The sequence below is a fragment of the Hyperoodon ampullatus genome (assembly GCF_949752795.1).
Source record: "Hyperoodon ampullatus genome assembly, chromosome: 5".
In the NCBI taxonomy this organism is placed as follows: domain Eukaryota; kingdom Metazoa; phylum Chordata; class Mammalia; order Artiodactyla; family Ziphiidae; genus Hyperoodon; species Hyperoodon ampullatus.
The window spans coordinates 81,112,604-81,117,855 of NC_136918.1; positions in this window are offsets into that span (position 1 = coordinate 81,112,604).

Below are 5,252 nucleotides of genomic sequence, written 5' to 3' on the forward strand. Positions count from 1 at the left end.
TGGGCTGACCAGAACACCTCGAGGTATCTTCTCTACCAGTGTGGGATATGTGAGATCTTGTGCTTGTGAACATAGAGTTTTCTTCCTCTCAGTACCAAATTTAAGATCTTTTATTACTACCCCCTTTTCAAAATCCACATTCAATGTACTCTAAACAGATGGTTGGCACCTCTCTCCTTTCTCCCCACATAAAATTTGCTTATTGTAACCTCTTCCTTTGCCATGCCATTCTGCCATCTTGAAATGTTCCCCTCTTGTCAGTCAACTCAGTGTCTTTCAGTATCTGTCAAACACGTGCACTATTCCTGGGCTATCTCCTTATTCTGATCACTCCTTTTTCCCTGTACCCCTCAGTACTGTTGGACACAGACTGGGGTCACTCTGTACTAATTCAGTAACATCTCATTGATCTGTCTTCCTCTTACTAACAGACTCATCTCCCACTGGCCCAATTACAGAGCCGAATTTCATAAAGAATTACCTCTCCGTGTCATTTTCTCACTTAAAAACTCAGAAGAGACCCTAGGGTCTACAGGAAAAGTTTCAGAACTTTTTACTTGCCACATTCCAGCTGATCTCTTCAGTCTAAACATCCTCAGTTGTTTCTACTGTTCTTCACATGGCAGTTTCCAGAAGCTCCATGTGAACACACTAAATGTCAATAAATGGTGTCCAAAACTTTAGATTTGATCTGATTCTACATATGATGGGGTAGTTACTATTCATCCAAGGATGTTAAGGAAGCCTAAACACAGCATCAGCTTTGGTGAATCACACTAATTTATATCAATTTTGTGCTATCCTAAAATCCCCAGGTCTTTTCAGGTAAGAGAAACATTGAGACATTAGAATCCAAAAGACTGACATCATGACCAGGGTAAACCACTATAAGTCAGTCTCCATGAACAGTTCAGTTTTGACTTGTGAAAGTTAGGGTAACAGCGGCATTAAAAAATGAGATTCTGCAGTTACCTTTAAAAAGAAAGGAAAGGAACTATAATACCTGAGACTTACATAACAGGTTATGTTTTACAAACGCATTATTTCATTTCGCCGTATAAAAATCTCTATGAGCACGATCTTTCTATCTCCGTTTTATGGGAGAGAAACCCAAGGCTCCCAGAGGTAGAGTGATCTGCCTGAAGTCAGACAAATAAGGAGCAAAACCGGGACCCAAACTCGACATCAAGCTCAGGTCCCTTTCACAGCAGCATAGCAGCCTATGCATATTTTCCCCACAGCAGTCTCTCAGCCTCCTATCCTGCTTTCTTTTCACTTCAACTTCTTGCTCATTCTCCAGGATGCCCTTCCCAGGATGTTCCCCTGAGTTCTGCAGTTACTTAGCATTTCCCTGACTTTCCTTCCATCTTAAAAGTTTTCTGCTCAGTCAGCTGATCCTTAATGAAGTCAGGAACCCAGTCTCCTTCACAAGTATTCTGTGGCCATCTTGCCCAGTTCAAGCAGTTCTGCCTGACCACTAGAGCAGTGCTCTCTAGCACATCACTCTCCACCCTGGGTTTATTTTCATGTGCCGTGTCTTATATCCTTTACCAAATTGTAGGCTTACTGAGAAGAGCAAGCATGCCTGATACACCTTTGTTTGCCCCACATATAGGTGAGTGAGTGCCTTGATCTATGTTTGGTTGGTTGGTGATAGCTGGTGCTTAATATTTGCCTGATATTTCATCTAGTAAAAATTGTCAGACTTGTCCTAAATTCTCCCATAATTTAGACTTGCCTTTATGTTCTTTAGCCATCAAGATTAATATCTACAATGTTACCTCACTGGGAATACCCTTGTGATAAAAAAATCTAAAAATTTTTAATGTTTTCTTCAGGTCCCACCTCCATCCGAGACCGACCTCTTCTTGGAGCTTCCTCAAATGGCCAGGATTATCCCACCTCGACCTTCATGTATCTGTTCTCTAGGAGCCTCTTCATTCCAGTGGCTTTGCTGAAAGTGACTAGAGGAGTATGATGGGGACAGAAGTAGCTCCGGTGACCCTGACCAAGGATTTGGAAACACAGAATTCTTTAGGCCTGGAAGAGACATTAGTGAATACTCTTACTAATGACAAGGACATCGAAGTCCTGGAAGGTGACTTGAATTGTAAAGGCCAGGGCCAGAACCCAGATTTCCTGGCTCTGGTGCTCTTTTCCTTCATCAATCCAGCTTTGTGCTATTAACTGGTATGTGTGTGTACACACACACACACACACACACATCAGTCAAAGTGCTTCTGGAAACAGAATTTATCCAGTATCTCAATCAGGTCAATTTCAGAGACTTGATCTGATGAAGGAATGGAGAAGGATGTTATGTTGTTAAAAGCAATCTAATGTTAATGTGTGGGAAGTATGGTGTATGTACACCTAGATGAGGATAATGGAAATATTACTGGTGTTTAGCCAGCACATTTTCATTGTGCTCTCCTTTGTTGTTCTCCCACTTCTCTACTAGGTTCAGGAGGAAGTAGATCCATCTAAAACTAATTTCCTCTGACAGGTAGAATGAATGACTTATACAGTAAGTCCCCTACATACGAATGAGTTCCATTCTGAGAGCGTGTTCGTAAGTCCAGTTTGTTTATAAGTCCAACAAAGTTAGCCTAGGTACCCGACTAACACAGCGGCTATATACCGCTGATTTTATGCTTGCTTCCGGACATGCTGGGCTTGAAGTGAAGATATTGTTACTACTGTACTCTATACAGCACTGTAAAGTACACAAAAGCATAACGATGCACGCACATGACAATGTATGCCAGACACCTGAACTAACTTACGTGATTGGACATGTGAACATGTGTTCGCATCTTCAAAAGTTCGCAACTTGTTAGTAAGTGCAAACAGAATGACTTTATTTTTTGTTTTGTAAAGTAAATCAAACTTACCAGATCATAGGTCAAACAATAGATTTTGTTGAACTGTTTTTTTTTCTTTTAATAGGAGCAACTAAAAAATAAATCAATACTATGAAAAGCCCAGATGAATGCTTCTTGATAATTCCTTGGAAAAAAAGTTGGTAAGCCAAAGTAAATACTGTATTAGAGAACAAGGGCATAGCAAAATACTTAATACACACTGCTAAGCTCTGTGGTTAAGACTGACACAACCAATAAACTGTTAAGGAGGAAAATGCAAACTTCTCTAAGAAAAGATTTAGCAAAAGTTGTGCATGTGTACAAAACACAAACTTTTTTTCTATTTAAAATTTATGAACTAATTATGAACAATTAAATTATGAACTAATCAATAACTTGTTCTAGAAAGTAACTGCAAATGAAAACAGCTTCATAAGTTCATTTTTGTAATAAAAATTGGCATATCTATTTTGTTACTTCAAAGACATATAAGGGAATTAAAATTAATTTTAGTTAAATTAAAAAAAAAACAGTTCACAACTTGAATGTTGGTATGTAGGGGACCTACTTACACCTCAAAGCAATAGTAAGGTTGGAGAGTGATTTGTTTAGTTCACATTGGACTGATACTCTCCTTAAATGACTTTATGCTATTTTAATCTCATTTGTAAAATCTTTATGAGAAGGTTCTCATTTAAAATGAGATAGGTTTTATGTATGTACTAAAGAGTAAGCTGTCTTTAGCAAAAAGTGATTGAAGTAATGAAAATAGCATTCCATAGGGCTTCCTTACATCCCTAAAGTGGCTTTTCCTCCATGGTATTTCTGGATCCCTCTGACATCAGCAGAGAACTGAAAAGAAAGAAGTGGCCAACTGCTGTTCCTACATTACTTAACTCATGACTCCTCTTTCTCTGAAATTGCCTTCCATGCTCATTGGACCAGGAGTGGACGTGACTTAACCTGGGACAATCAGACATTCTCATTTGAAAATCTGGAGTTGCACAGCAAGTTGACCAAGTTTCTCAAATGGGGCTGGATTTAAAACGTTGAATTTTGGTAGCTGTAAAGGGGCTAGATTACTCTATATAGTCTAAGGAACAGAGGTACACTTTTAAATGGTTGCTCACAGAACAAAATCATAAGAATTTAAACAAACAGCAACCAAAAAAACCACACCAGGAATTGCCACATTTAGTTAAGATTCATAATCCTTGGACATGATCAAAAGGAGACCTCTAGAAGTAACCACAAAACAGTACAAACCTAAGAGACAGCTTACTTGTACTTTAAATAAATTATAGTAACTTATTGCTTATTACATTTAATAAATGTGTTACTATTTTTTCAAGTAGTATTTTTTAATATTATTCTGATATTTTTGTGGTATGTATAAAATTATTTTAAAACCATCTAATTTTGTAAGTTGAAAAATTTAATCTCAATGTGGTCGTGAATAGAACAATAAACAGATTGACTAAGTACCAATTTATCAGGAATTTATGAATGGGATAATTAAGAAAAACATGCTTTTGGGAGTGTGGCAATAATATGTAAATCATGGTGAAAATGTGCTGGTGCGTATCCTTTTAACTGCTAATACCTGTTGTTAGATAATGCCCTGTGTGCCATGGCATTGTGCTATGTTTTTCACACATCGTTTCATTTAATACTCATTCTGAGGTAGATACTGTTTCATTTGACAGATGAGAAAACTTGAGACTTAAAGTAAAATGGCTTGGCTGCAGGTCACATGGCTGCGAAGCTCCAGGGCTGAGATTCCAAGCCAGTTGTTCTGCCTCCAGAGCCCACGGCTTTAGCGCCTACTGTAGGCTGCTTCACAAACCCTGCTCACGTGAACAACAGTATTTTCAGAGTAGGAACCAAGAGGTCTAACCCCAAAACAAAGCACTAGCAGTTTTTTCCTCTCAGTACACTCAATTCAGTCATTCTCACCTCTCACTGAGTAAAAGTTATAATCTGCAGGGCAGCCTCCTTCTCAGGCAGCAAGCTCCTGGAGTGTAGAGACAGTGTATCTATTCTGAGTAACTCTTGTATACTATAGCAGAGATACTTTGTCAGCATTACTGAGAGAGGAAACAAGGTCGGGTTGTTTCTTTAATAATGCTTATCTACTTCCTTTTTGTTAAGTTTTATATTATTTCAAATGGCACAGGAACCATCTTAGATTTTTATTAAGACAGAACCAAACATGACTACACATTTAGGTCCTTACTGTTTCTAGGACTCAAGGGCGCAAGGGTTTCACAGACCATTTGCCTTACCTGGTTCCTTCCTCTCCTTCCTAGTGATCCCTACAGTACTCTTTTAAAGGGCTACAAGAATAAATTTACAACCTGTACAATTCAACTTTAATCTTTTGGGAAA